General features: G+C 44.2%; 1 long non-coding RNA gene across 1 annotated transcript in view; it reads right to left on the reverse strand.

Moving 5' to 3' along the window:
* Positions 1–9,538: 9,538 nt before the first annotated feature.
* The window catches only part of LOC146181548 (uncharacterized), a 52,629-nt gene continuing 46,326 nt past the window's right edge, over positions 9,539–15,841 (reverse strand). The window contains exon 5 of the long non-coding RNA XR_014700449.1: positions 9,539–9,855. This is a non-coding gene — a long non-coding RNA (uncharacterized LOC146181548). The remainder of the gene's footprint in view (positions 9,856–15,841) is intronic.

Here is a 15,841-nt window from a genome sequence, read left to right on the forward strand (position 1 = left end):
ATTTTACTCTGCGCAAGTCACCAAATGTCACTAACAAACGTAGCAAGCAGCTGAACAACTGAGCTGGCCCTTTTAATCAAGCGAAACTCGAGGGAGATGAGGACGACGCTCCGCCACGTGCCAAGACATGGTTTGGCCACTTGGTGGCGCCAGAAGATGGCCAGCGGTGTGGTAATATGATTTAGAGAATCGTGTAGGTTATCGCGAAGGGATGAGTCAGTCAAAGGTGATCCATTACATACACCTAATATTACTTTTTTAAAAGTTCACAGTCAGTCAGCACTGTATTAGCTCTAAATTTATAATAACAGGCACAACGAAACAATTGATGCCTTCACTAATAGCGATTAGAACACCATCACCAACACTGCCCGTTCGGTCACTCTGGAAGACAATAAATGTCTTTTCACAATTAAATAGTTAACTATTCCTTATTTTGCTATTTACCCACGTTTGGGTTAATACAATGATATCAGCATTCCTGTCTTCTATCATCGCGCATAATTAATCTTTTTTGGATAAAGGCTACGGGTGTTTGCTTATAACACTGAACAGTCGAGACTATTCAAAGCGCCTCCCCTCACACGCTCCTAGCTAGTAGATATAATGCGACCAGACCGGAGACGTCTGCCATGGATTTCAATCGCGTTTTCTCCTGCATTTTCATAGGAATTGCCGATTTCACAAATGGCGTCTTCACTTTCGTTGTATACGTAGCACTGTCCACCGATAAAAATTTTCTTGTAACGAAGTTTGAAACGCCACTTTTGGACTTGCCAAACTCAAATAACTTTTTTTTTTATTATTGCGTGCTGCTGGGCAGAAGTCTCCACTAACTCCTTTTCTGGTACTATTCATCCACTCATGTTTTGTTTTATAGTTTTCAAATCTAGCTATAAGTGGTCATGTTTTTCTACTGACGAAACGACCAAGTCTGAGTGCATGGGAGATATCTGAACTTCAGATATCAATTTTCACACTGGTCTTTATCCTTTCAAGCTTTTTTTGCTCTGATTCGGACGTGGTTTTATCTTCATTGTCAGTTATGCCATAAAAACACTATAAAACTACACCAACAACTACCTAAAAAAATGTGCACTCCTCTGCGCACCAGAGAAATCTTCACTCCTGGTTCTTAAAGCCAGAACTCCATGAAGACCATCAAAAGATGACATTCTTTATCCGGAAATCTTTGTTGCGGATGCCCTATCCCTCAAGCCGACTGTGACGGCATTCTTGCCTAAACATCTCGAAATATGAATCAGGGTCTGCAATACTCCCGAGACGTAAGGCTATACTGTTACAAAGTGGCGCACCTAGTCCGCCGCTTGACCAGCAAAACACACGGTATGAAAATCAAGATACCGTCCGCATCATCCAGGCTCTCATCACAAGCCGCATAACCTACGGAACACCATATTTAGATTTAAAGAAAGCAGAAGTGGAAAAACTCAACACTCTCATCCATAAATCCGTCGAAATCGCCAGCGGTATATCCGAACGTGCCTCCACGCAACGCCTCCTCCACTTCGGCCTTCATAACACGTGGGAGGAGCTTGCCAAGGCCCACAAAGTAAACAAGTTGAAACACTTAACACTAACAGAAACTGGACGTGCGACCCTCAAGAAACTGGGATACAGAGAAGACGTAGAGCCAAAAAGCACCAAGCAACGCACCCCGAACGAAATCTGCTCATACGTCACCATAGCCCCCATCCCGCGAAACATGCACCCTATATAAAACAGTCTGGCGCCAAGCAAGAGTTCGGGCCCTGAGCAAAGCACACGGAACGAATTCGGAAACGAGATACACTAATGGAACAAAATGCCCGGGAAGCCAAGCCCACTTCATTAGCGTTATGGATTTCACATTTGCAGGAAATACTTCTGCAACTATTCCAACAAATGACACTGACGCAGCCGAAGAGAAAGAAGTTGCCTTAGGAATCTCGACGAGCAAAGAACATGTCATCTTTCTCACTGATATACATTCTGCATGTCGAAACTACCAAAAGGAAGAATTTCCAGCATAGCACTTCAAATCCTCCGTCCAACCACAACTCACTACCTCCCAGACACCTACATCATATGCACCCCGGGACACACTCACTTGGAAGGAAACGAGGGCGCCAACGCCTCAGCTCGAAGATATGTTAACCGGGCACCACTTCCAGAGGGATTTCGGAAACCACAGGATGTGCCCAAAAAATATACTGACATCCGCCTGCATTACACACTTCACAGAATAAAGTATTCCCCACCCCACAAAAAACTAACCAGAGAAGAAGCAGTCACCCTCGCAAAAATCCAAACCTACAGCCACGTGCGTGGAACCTTACTACACAGAATCTCGCCCACCACCTACAAATATCAATGCGTATTTTTCAACGTACCAAACACCTTACAACATACTGCGTGGGAATGGAAGGGACCAAATGGTACTATAACCACCATGGCCTTACCCGAAGAGCAGTGGGAGACTCAGCTGTTAAGACTCAGCTGGATGATCAGTGTAGTCTCGTCAACCAGACTCGGGAGATGGCTCGGGTCCACGGTTTCCTGAACTGAGGAGGCTGCCCACCTATGGCTGAATATTTTACGCCTGCTCTGAATAAATATTTGTCTCTCTCTTCCCCACCAATTAGCAAGCCTCAACCCACTGTCCACTGAACAATCTCGGCTAGCCTCAGAAACATGAATGCTATATCCAACGCAGTTACAAGGTCAGAAAAAGGTTGTCATCTATGCCAACAAGAAGAAGGTATTGTAAACGTCTAGCAGCTTTTATTTCCACATGAATCTTATGGTGCGCTAAACCGAGTAAGCCAGTCCAGCTCGTAAAGAACTCAACATATTGCTGTTAATTGCGTAGCCAAACACAGTATACAGCGTAGAACCCCGAAGCGCGCTGTTTGGTCAGCGACTCTTGCAAATTTTGGAGACCAAAGTGGACATGCTGTGGATATGCTGTATTTGAATCAGCTGTATTGCAAAGAACCACAGAGTATTTATTTTTTCTTAAAGCAAAAGAAAAACATTTCTTTGGACAAACAATTAGAAAGCCTCTTTTTCTATTTCCCGCACATCTTGAGGGTTGCGAAACCACGTTTTTGGCCACAAAGATGGATGTTCTCTGAACAGAACTGAGAACTTTGAATTAACAATACTGGGAACGACATTTTCGCAGTCTAAAACACAGAGCCATATGCACCATATAGTAATCGGTTAAGGATTACCAAAGGCAATTCGTGAAATTTAAGAGGACCCTGTATTGACTCGTTCCCGAAGATATATTTGTCAGCTATAACGACCAACAAGGTTTTTAATTCAAACATGCAGTCAAGCCGTCGGCATATGCCTAAATGTAAAATGATTTGATAAATAAAGTGCTCCTTCTTTGCTCGCTCTAATTAATAGCATGGAGGGCACCAAAGTTTCTCTCCGGTTCGGGGCAAACAACTATGCCTGCTGGGAGGGTACAAATGCAGGTAACATGGGCTTTGTTCGATCATTAGCAACGATGGCTATCATGCTCAAAACACAAAGTTTTAAGAATGGTAGAAAAATTCTAGCGACCTGAGATTCTTGATATAAAACTATAAGGGCAGGAAGTTGCACGCTGTTTGGAAAACAAGCAATTTTCCACCGCGCGGTGTTGACGACGATCGCCTAGCAATGCTGCCAGACCACCACCAAGCTGATGATGCGCACTGGTAAATATGAACCACAACACTTTTTTTGCATCCTCTCTTGGGACTGAAACGAATTTTTGTATAATGCAGTGGCTCGATTAGATCGTTTCCGCCAAGTCGTTCTCGGTACGCAGGCACGCCTCGCGAACTTCGAAAAACAACATACGTTTTATTGACGAAATGTGCCTTGTCCATATCGCGATTAAAAACGTGGTGATGAGCCACTGTGGTACCATTACGTTCAATTTTAACCCCGGAAGTCACGCGAGCGGAGAAAACACCACACTGATGACTCGAAACTGTTGCTGCGTCCAGGTGTGCGGAGCCTCTGTGCTGCCGAGATATTGAGCCATGCGCAACCAGGAACCGGGACTGCATATCTGCATATGCCAAAACGAATATATATATATATATATATATATATATATATATATATATATATATATATATATATATATATATATATATATATATATATTTGTACTCTGCCTGGATACCGAGGTGTTGCAAATCGCATACGGCGACCTTATCGAGAGGGGCCAGCTAGGAGCCTGAAATGGATATCCACAACAAAGTATTTCCGAAGTTGAATCCCCTGAAAAAAGCACTAATGGTGGTTCGCGCGTTGTGCACGAAGCGCATTTCGTTTTCTTCTTTGGAATCAGGCCTTCTAAAAGCGTACCGCATGCCCTTCAAAAATGAGAAGGGTGCAGTGCACCAGAAACCGGCAGACTAGGTTTCCACATTAAGGAAGTTTGAACCTTTCCAACATGTGTGCATGCTGTAAAAGCACAGTATTTCACTGGATTCACTAGTGCAGCTTACTCATTCATTATCATTGCATATGTGTAGAAAGCACTAGTAATGTAATGACTAATCTATATCAGAACTTATTAAAATGTACAACCTTTTCTTTTATATGTTTTTATTCCCTGAAGCGAGAAAACATATAAAAAAAACACTACATACGGTATTGTGTCTGACGGCATGGAGGTGATTTGTGGTGGTACTCTTTTTGCAGCATGCTAGACATTTCAGTCAAACCAATGTGGACTGGGGCTTTGTAAATCCCGAGATTGCTCTTTCACAGATGTCTCTTCTTTTCATTCTAGAAAATATTATGTGGCATACCACCAGTTTGCAAGATGGATTTGGGGAGAGACTGAACTGGAGAACAAAGAGTGATCCCTTCAAGTGCGGTGACCATGATTAGGAAGATGTTTCCATCGGAACGCTACACAGGGTTAAATTTCCCAATTGTGAGGGGTAAAAAATATAAACCAGTTTTCAGTTTTTTCAAGCTTCATTTGTTTATACAGTGCACAGCTTGCAGCACGGATTACAGCATGTGGTACTGTTAAGCTGAAAAGCAATTAGTATGCCAGGCAAAGAGAGAAAAGGGCAACACAGATATACAACTTTTGAAACACTTTTTTTCAGGGCTCTTCATTTTTGGTCTTACACTTTCCGGAACCATGAGGCCAAACTACAACACCATATTGCAACACCGAGAAGAATCAAGAAAAGCAAATGCTTCCCCTGTGGCCATGTTAATGGCCATTTTTTTTAAATTCTCCTTAGCAAAACAGTGCACAGGGTGACGGAACAGAGTCATGAAGACACTAACACAGAACTCGCTAGCAACTGAATAAATATATTGCTTGCAGGCAAGAAATACTGCATGCTGCTTCACAAAGAGACATGCACCAACTGGCCAGGCTACTTTCAGTGATGAATTTTGGAAAGGCTCTTGTGCCAATGGCACTTCGGATAAACATTTAGGTGTCTGTTTCAAGGCTCAGCCACAACAATACCTATATTCTGATGGTGAGGCAAAAGTTCTGGCATTGCATAACTTTCACCTGCAGCTATGTTGACGCATGGAGTATTGGAATGCAGTAAGGTATGAAGCAGACCATGTTGAGCTTCCAATGTCGAGAGCATACCAAGAAAGAAAAAAGGTTCATATTCTTGATGTGCAAGATTCGACACCTACTCCTTGCTGCCAAGTATACTAACTCGGATAGCACTTTTGGAGCCACATAGATGGTAGGCAGCACTAAATGCAAGCAATGGTCACTCCAAATGCAGCAAGGTGCCAGTGACCACTTCACTTGGATGTTGGATGAATGCAGGTGCAGGTCTACAGCAGAGGCTGGAGGATAATAGGAAGCGCGGCCTCTATTACTGTCAACAATGTCTAGAAGTTTTCACAAATAGGAATCTGTGTTCTTGTCACCCTGAGGGACGGATAGAAATTTAAACCAACATGTAATCTGAGGAGATGGGCACCAGTTACAAAACTACAGCTAAAATTTTCTGTGGAAGCACATACAAAGAAACAACAGAAAGAGCTTGTGAGCAGAGTTGCATCCTCACAGCTGCTACTTTAATGACGTCCAACCAAAGATTGGGGATATTATCAGAAGACAGATGTGGAATTTCCTGGAGTATGTATAGCAGCGAGACTTATACCAGAAAAATAGTTTACGTGGCAGTTTTTATCGGTCATATATCTAGACAGATATCTTCCTTTTAGCAAGCCAGTTTCATAGAGGGCCACAATCTGGACCATAGGTTTTGTTCAAGAATTTTTTCAGTTCATGTTCGTCCCAGCGCAGCTGCACTGCATTACAACTGGCACATTTCGCTGGTTTTGAGTTCTGCAAAGTTCAACAAGGTCATATACAGCACAACAAGCATTGCTTTCTAAGTGCTAATCATTAACTACAAGAAAAGCATAGCTGTAGGGAGTTGGTGAAGGTTCCAGGTAATATCGCTGGACATATGAACACAGGGCTTCGAACAAAATATAAAGGAAGGAAGGACAGATCTTCATTTCTGAGCTCTGTAATTTGCACACCATAATCCCTCACAATGTCGAAAAAAGATGCTGACTGGGACACACTGTACCACAGTAGATTGTTTTCATGCCACTTATGACGTCTTGCAGTGGCCTGGTCCCTCAAGAACACGAACATTTTTGCTACAGCCGTTTGAACTTGTTTGCACTTAGGGGACAGTGGAGACTGGATCAATAGCAGTTGGTCAAAACATGGACACACTTTGCAGATGCAGAAAAACATCCATCTTCAACACACAGTCATGCACACGGTCGACACGGCACGGTTAGATTTTGGGACTGGCAACAAGGAACTTTCAATGGTGTAGTGGCAGCCAGTAGGAGCACCTATCGAAACCAGCTGGATGATCACCACAGCTGGCATAAAGTCCATTTTGCAAGTTTTGAAGTCATGGATGAAACCACACAACATGCAGCCCAGATTCGTGGTACAAAACTTTGTCTAAGACATTTTGCATCTAAGGCAATGGGAAAGCATTTCAGCAAGCTCGATGGCTGCTTGCTCTTTGAACCCGCAGTCAAATTTTCTGTGGCATATGCTGTTATGGCAAATGTCAGGACAACACAGTAGAACAGTGCATAAATACTTTGTAGCAGTCAGTGAGCAAGGTCATTCTTCGTGTATCATGTCATAACACCTTGATAACGCATCTCCTTTTATGTGACTTGCAGAAACCAGGCAAACACTGTGATGTTGGCAATATGGAATGAGAAGAATGATACTTGCTTTTCTGTACGAACATTAATGTGCAAGCCCTTGCATTGAGAATCAGCTGCGAGTCGGTGCTGATCCCAGTACTAGTACTATGGGCTCATGAGGAACAGGATGAAGCTTTGCCTTTTGAAAATGATGCCTTTCGCCGTTGGAGTAAGTGTCACCGAAATTCACGCCATTTATTGCTTCAGACCCTTATTGTCCACATTGCTATACCAACCACTATCTTGTCACTTCTCGCAATCGTTGTGTGATGTGGCCGCGCTGAATTGTTGCTCATTCTCATGGTCTGGCAGCTCCATTAACCCAAGGCCGATTCCTCAGCACTGGCCTCCTTTGGTTGTCACTGGCCCCTTAGAAATGTTCATGCTGGAGCAGCCATATCCTTCCCATAGGGACAGCACTGCCTTGAAGATGTGGCCATATTCCAAGTCTGCAAATACTACAATAAAATTGCAATTTTTACCCCCCTCCCTCTTGCATTTACCCACAGCCATAGCCAGTGTGGCAAAGGAACTACAACTGGCAGCCAAAGTAGCAGATGCGCTCATAATGTGAGTGCATCGCGTGAGTGCGTAAGCACACTTGAGAGCTCGAGCGGTGCTATGAGGAGGAATGGCAACGAAATTTTAAGGTCGAGAGCTGCGTACAACCTCTCGAATTATATAATATTGGTCAACTGTCGATCGCGTGGCTTGTCTGAGAGTTTGCGCAAGCTTGTCGTTTTTTTTTTTTGTTTTTTTTTTTAGAGCATGACTTGACAGAGCTGCGACTGCATTATTGAAAAAAAAAAGAGCAGGGGGAGGGGGGGTAAAAACGCGTTTCATCTGCTTTGTTGCGTCAACAGACCTTGTAGCAAGGGACAGGGGAACGCGCGTGCTAGGGATGTACTCCGTCCCCCGCCCCTTTTTTTCGATAATGCTGTCGGAGCTCCAGCAAGCCATGCTCTGAAAAAAAAATCGACCAGCTTGCGCAAACTCTCAGACAAGCGACGCGATCGACAGCTGACCAATATTATATAATTCGAGAGGCTGTACGCAGCGTTCGACCTTAAAGTTTCGTTGCCATTCCTCCTCATAGCACCGCTCTAGCTCTCAAGTGTGCTTACGCGCTCACGCGGCCCGATCTGTTGACAGTCGAGAGAACAGTGAGCGGCTGCCACTAACGATGACTCTCTGAGAAAGTAAACAGCAGTTAAAACATTGAATCCTTGATCGTGTATGAACTTCGACAGACTCGCTGACCAAAAACGTGGTCGTTGGCACAACTTTCACTGCTCAGTCCGTCACAATACTTCCGTCTTCGACTGCTTTTCGCAGAGCGCCTGGCATCGTTGGCACCGCGTTGCTGCGTAGCCGCCGTTGCTTGTAGCCTACGGATGCATCAGCTACCGATGAACACTCGAAGGCGTCTGGAGTTAAGTGCGCCGAGCACACACTCCGGTTCGGTTCTTTCTCAATGTCCAGAGCTTCTAACCACATTTTTTTCGTTCATTATGGGAAGGAAATCTGTGGTACGACACTCCTCCAATGCCTTCGCTGCTCGAGCAGCCTGGGACTGTGCAGAATTTCTTCATGACAGCACGAAATATAACCAGGCTTCACCAGCGAAAACCGATCGGTCTAGTCAGGACAGCCTACTAGGATACGAAGAACCACCTACAACAAACCACGAGGAATAAACAAACGGCAAACCACATGCGAGGTCTGGCAAGGTATACGCAAGTATACGTGAGGCAAACACAGGTCAAACAGGAGCTACATGAGCAGCTATTTCTACTAGAGGGACGCAAAATTCTTGGATTCGGAAAAATAGACAGAGCCTCTAGTGTTATATTTTGTAACAATTAATTTGAAGTGCTTTATTCTAAAATAAATAAGTCGGTTTTGTAAGTATATTAGAAAACACAAGAACATTACAGAGCGTATCATTAATCATGAGTTCATTTAGCCGTGAATTAATTGTCCGTCCAATCATCAAATCGGACCCAATGTCGTCAATCCGCTGCCAAAAAATGGCCGCTGTGCGCGGGCACCATCAGTGGTCCGAACTCGCTTTCACGAACAAATTAAAATAATAAATACTGGATAATACACAAAACAACCACCGTTAATAGAGTCACTATAACTCAATCTACGTAACCAAGAGGCAAAACAATGTGCTTAAAAATCGTTTCGGGGCTTTTTTATGCGGGCCTTGTCCGATATCTTTGGCCGCCCTGCTGTCCGAAGGCTGTGCGCCGAACAGCGTCTGAAATCTAGACGCCAGCAACACGGTGAATCCTTCACCAGCCATATAGAATATGTTGTGAGTCTGCGCACACGTATATATGCGTCCATTCCGGAAATTACTCCTATCGGGAATATTTTAAACGGCATCGAACGTCCCAACAATTTAGAGTAAGAACCAAAACACACGTTTGCCTGATTTTATTCAGTTCCTTATATTTGATATGATCAATGGTTAGACAAGTGTGCTGGAGACCATATGCAAGAAAAGGGTTGAAGACCTTGACCTGGTGGCGACGGGATGCAGACGCAACCGTTCCTACCGCATCTATCTCCATTTTTCTGGTCAAAGCGGCACTGCAAAACATTGTGACGCACTGGTAAGCAACAAAAATCAACAGAACGTGTTTATACGGTAACCCTAAACTTTTCGTCAAAGCCCACATGAAGATGAAGTTCAGGAATTGAGCGCTTTCTACATACCCTAGAGGTTAAACGGCGGAGATTGTCTCCCCCAGTTTACATGTTCCCAGGAATGAGGGAAGGGTAGAGGTGCCCTAGTTACAATTGTGAGTATATGGAAGATATTTAGACCAAAGAGATACAATAAGAGGATTGGTTAGCCATGTTTCATTGGTTGGCGTGGCAGATAGTGTGGGCTAGCCGGTATTTGCCGCCGAAAGATATTATTCGTCACAAGGCTGCGGCACAGTCGCCCCGTGTTTTCTCCGCTTCTAGGCAGGGAAAGAACATTGGTGTATTCCGCCATATATTCCACTCTTTCCTGTAGCAACGACTCAGATACCGCCCAAAGCGCAATCACCCGCGGCACGGCTTCCCAAACTGTCTGGTTGCTCATTCAGCGCACCAATTCAAAGGCAGTCTGGCCGACTGCGCCCCGAAACAGTCAAGAGCCAGAAAGAACATCTGAGAAGAGCTATGAGCTCAGCACCACACCCTTGTGACTCATTTTTTTGTTGTTTTGAGAAATTGCCTGCGGCTCGTGAAGAAATAAAGTGTGCTTGGCAAAGTGTATTGATGCACGCCAATACATACAAGCATATCCGAGTTATTGGCTGAGTATATCTATTTTTGCTTGGGCTTCATAGTCTCCGTACTGTTTCAAATTCTGCAGGTACACGTTCTTAGTGTAATTGTGGCCTTTATTTTGCCTACTTAGTGTGGCTGGCATGAAAAGCTTGTTAATGCTCTCCGTAAACGGGAATCCACTAGCACAATAGGTTAATCGGTTGTTTATCCTCAACGTTCTCAATGAAGCGGATGTCGCCTGGTCCAATGCACCTGCTAGCGATAACCCGGCAGTGGGCCGTTTATTCTTGCGCCGCTTGCATTTTCCTTCAAAGCAGCGTCGAAATAAGCAATCCTGCCTGTATAGAGAATGTGCGCGCTCCGTTAGTCATTCAGCGGCTCGGAAAGACAGACAATCAAATACTAGGGCATTCTTTGCGTGTTGGAACCAGTGCATGTCATTGAGCCGCTTTCCGCCAACCTCCAGTCATTAACGCATACGCTGCGATAAGGCCTTGGAAATGTTAAAGTGTTCGCACTGTGTGTTTCCCAATCCCTCGTCGCTCACTTTCCTACATTATACAAATGGTCCAAATGGGATCCTCAAATCAACAGCAAATAACTGGGTCATTATACGTCACTGTAATGTCTTCCACGTTGCTGCAAGTTGTCCTCTAATGTTACCACGGTTACAACATCGCGGACATCCTAAGTGTTTCGTGGGCCCAAAAGAAGCAATTAGCAAAATTACTAGCCTCTTTAAATACCACATCATGGCAAAAACTCACTATCATGTTTCCTGTGGGATCAAAAACAACTCTGGTATTTATTGTGTACAACAAGGGATCATTCTATACAACTGTTGCGTGGTAAATATTACGTGACCCATGTACAGCTAGTGTGGTCGTGATATCTGTCAGCATTGTAGTAGTCTAAGTCGTCACCGGCACCAGCATGACGGAAGAAAATTACAGGGTTGCACTTCGGTTAAGAAGTTAATGGCGAGAGCCAGCGGGAGATTTATTTATGATGCCAAGTAGGGAAAGTTCTTCTTAGGGAAGGCCAGCAAGTTTATGTGGCTTGATAAAAACAGTGTATTCTATCTATAGTTGTTGCCGCTTTAAGAGCGGTAGCTAGTGAAAATGGAATCTCGGGACAGTAGGGCTGCATCTCAAGATCAAGCTAACCTTTACTATAAAGACGCTACTTATCATCTGTCTCCAAAGTCATGGGTCAGGAGCGCGAGAACGGTTTGTGAATATCTCAAAGCTGCGAAATGTCAGAGCACTATACATTATTTCTCGAATGAATTGTCTAGCACGTTAAGCTCCTCTAGATTACGAATTAGTATATGAAAAATTGGAAAATCATGCTAACAAAAAAGCTAAACGTAAGAACAAAGAACTATAGTAAGACTAGCAGATAACCTTTAATTGCATTTCAATGAAACCACGCGAATTTCCCTGCAAAATATTTATACAATCAAAGGGGAAACCATTTCGTCACCACAACAAAAAGTTTTAGTATGACTACGAAAGTTACCTCAAACATTTGGTTTTAAAAACAGTGAGCCTTCCGCAATTATTGGTAAAAATGAAAATAATTACCAATTATTAGAGGGCGGTATACGTAAGGGCTCCGCGTGGGTAAATATTTCAGCATTAATTTCATCATCAGTTCAGTTCAGTCGTTCAGTCGTGTCCGACTCTTCGTGACCCTATTGACCATGTCACGCCACGCTTTCCGGTCTCTCACTATCTTCCTAACATCACATAACATCATCTGCAGTGCCTCGAGGATGCCATCTAACCATCGCGTTCGCTGCCTACCCCTTCTCCGGCAACCCTCAACATTTCCCAACATCAAATCTTTCCCCAGCGACTCCTCTCGTCTCATCAGATGACCAAAGTAGCTGAGCTTTAACTTTAGAATTTGGCCCTCCAATGAGCAGTCAGGGTTTATGGTCAACAATATTGACTGATTTGATCTTCTGGCAGTCCAAGGAACTCTCAAGAGTCTTCGCCAGCACCACAATTCAAACGCGTCAATTCTTCGGCGGTCAGCCTTTTTCACAGTCCAACTCTAGCATCCATACATCACGACTGGAAGGACCATAGCACGAGTTATACGGATCTTGGTTGCCAGACTAATGTCTCTGCTCTTTACTAGGCGGTCAAGGCTAACCATTGCTCTCTTTCCCAGAAGCAGGCGTCTCCTAATTTAATGGCTGCAGTCTCCTTCCGAGGTAATCTTGGAGCCCAAGAAAAGAAAATCTGTCACAGCTTCCACTTCGTGTCCCTTGATGCTCCAGGACTTGATAGGGCAAGACGCCATGATCTTTGTCTTTTTAATGTTCAGTTTAAGCCCAAACTTCTCACTCTCTTCTTGTAGGCGCATCAGAAGTCTCTTGAGTTCCGCTTCACTTTCTGCAATTAAAGTGGTATCATCCGCATATCTAAGGCTGTTAATACGTTTTCCAGCAATCTTCACTCCAGCTGAAGACTCGTCCAGACCGGCCTTCCTCATGATGCACTCTGCATATAGGTTAAATAGGCAGGGCGACAGTATGCAGCCTTGCCTCACTCCTTTCTCAATCGGAAACCAATCAGTAAGACCATGCCCAGTTCTGACTGTGGCCTCTTGCCCTTCATACAGGTTCCTGAGGAGACAGATGATGTGAATTGGAACTCCCATCTCTTGGACAGCTTGCCACAATCTGCTGTGATCTACGCAGTAAAACGCTTTCGCATAATCAATAAAGCAGAAGTAGATGGGTTTCTGGAACTCTCTTGCTTTTTCCATGATCCAGCGAAGGTTGGCAACTTGGTCTCTCGTTCCTCTGCCCTTGCGAAACCAAGCTTGCACGTCCGGAAGCTCCCGATCCACATACTGCTGCAGCCTACCTTGGAGGATTTTCAACATCACCTTGCTGGCATGCGAAATAAGCGCGATCGTGCGGTAGTTGGAACAATCCTTGGCACTGCCTTTCTTTGGAATGGGGATGTAAACTGACCTCCTCCAATCCTGTGGCCACTGCAGGGTTGTCCAAATCTTCTGACATAATGTATGCAGAATGTTAACAGCATCATGGTTGAGGTTTTGAAGCAACTCAGCTGGAATGCTATCAATTCCGCTAGCTTTGTTCTTAGCAAGGCTGGCTAAGGCCCATTCAACTTCACTCTTCAGGATGCCCGGGTCGAGTTCAGTGATCACAACCGTCTTATGTTGGGTTTGCACATTCGGGTCCTTCTTGTACAGTTCTTATGTGTATTCCTGCCACCTCTTCTTTATCTCTGCGGCTTCAGTGAGGTCCTTGCCTCGTTTGTCCTTTATCACGCCCATGTTAGCACAGAAGCTTCCTTTGATATCTTTGATTGTCTTATACAGAGCTCTTGTGTTCCTTAATTGGCTGTTGTCCTCAACTACTTGGCACTGTATGTTCAGGAAGGCATTTTTATCTCTCCTTGCTATTTTCTGAAAATCCGCATTGAGAACCTTGTATCTTTCTTTTTCCTCCATAACTTTTGCCATCCTTCTTTCCTCAGCTATTTGCAAAGCCTCTTCAGATAACCAGTTTGCTTTCTTGCATTTCTTTTGCTTTGGAACTACCTTAGTAGCAACTTCTTGTATTATATCACGAACATCAGACCACATTTCTTCGGGCTCTTTGTCTTCTAGATCTAATTCTTGAAATCGATTCCTCACTTCCACAGCATATTCTAATGGAACTTGATCCAGATTATACCTGAAAGGTCTTCTAGTTTTCTGCGTTTTCTTCAATCGAAGCTTAATCTTGGCAACAAGAAGCTGATGATCGGTGCCACAATCGGCCCCAGGCCTTGTTTTTATTGCTTGTATAGCGCTTCTCCATCTCTGCGGGCAAATAATATAATCGATCTGATTCCTGTACAGACCGTCCGGGGAAGTCCATGTGTACAGGCGCCTCTTGTGCTGTTGAAAATGAGTATTCGCTATGGTCAGGTTGTTTTCTTGACAAAACTCTACTAGCCTCTGCCCAGCTTCATTTGGCTCACCAAGACAGAACTTGCCTGTAATTCCGGATATTTCTTCACTCCCTACCTTAGCATTCCAATCTCCTATGAGAAAAACGACGTCTGATGATGGGGTGCGGTCTAAAAGGCATTGTAGGTCCGCATAAAATCTCTCAACGTCAGCTTCTTCAGCAGTAGTGGTCGGTGCATAGACTTAGATAACTGTTATTTTGAAAGGGTGACCTTGGATCCGAAGTGAAATTATTCGGTCGTTTTTGGGGTTGTACCCTAGCACTGCTTTGCCCATTCTTCTGTTTACTATGAGAGCGACCCCATTCCTTCTCTTGGATTCGTGCCCACAATAAAAGACATAATGGTCGCCGGAGTTAAATTCTCCCATTCCGGTCCACTTGATCTCGCTGATACCCAAGATATCAATGGTCAATCTGTCAATTTCTCGCTTGACGATATCCAGTTTACCCTGAGTCATAGATCTTACATTCCATGTTGCTATGTGATACATCTCCTTGCAACATCGGACTTTCCGGTCGCTTCCCGACACATCCACAACTGAGCGTCCTTTTGGCTTTAGCCCAGCCGCTTCATTCGTCCTGGAGCTACTAGGAATCGCCCTTTGTTCATCCCCAGTAACATGTGGGACGCCTTCCAACCTGGGGGGCTCATCTTCCTGCGCCATATCATTAATGGTATTGTGACTGGCCATAGGGTTTTCTTGGCAGGAAATACTGGAGTGGGTTGCCATTACCTTCTCCAGTGAATCACATTTTGTCAGAACTCTCTGCCGTGACCTGCCTATCTTGGGTGGCCCTACACAGCAGAGCTCACGACTTCATCGAGTTTCGCAAGCCCCTCCGCCAAGACAAGGCAGTGATCCATGAAGGGGAATTTCATCATACATATTAGATGTAAGCGTTTAGCAATCAGAGTAGTTGTCTCATTTTTTGGTATTTTGTACAAGGTTCTGACACTCCTTGGCAATAAAACAGAAGAATCTTAACAATAAAAAATTGCTAAAAGGATGGACATGGATGAAATTTTAAACAAAAAATCTGCAGTTTCTCTAAGTTTCATTTGTGAAGGGCGGTTGGCCATGAAGTGACGCCTCCATCAAGTTCAAACCTTGAAAGGCAAACCCCTCTCATATTTGACCTTAGGTCGAAGGTTAGGAAATGTGCCCTAAATCAAAATATCATTAAGCTTTTAACCTCCCCGCCGCATGGCTCACTGGATACGACGTGCGGCTATGAGGCCACCTGGGTTTAATATGCCCCTTTTGTTTTTTATTGTGAAATAATTACTCG

Source organism: Amblyomma maculatum, chromosome 8 (assembly GCF_055883805.1).
Source record: "Amblyomma maculatum isolate TAMU_Amacu chromosome 8, ASM5588380v1, whole genome shotgun sequence".
Lineage (NCBI taxonomy): Eukaryota > Metazoa > Arthropoda > Arachnida > Ixodida > Ixodidae > Amblyomma > Amblyomma maculatum.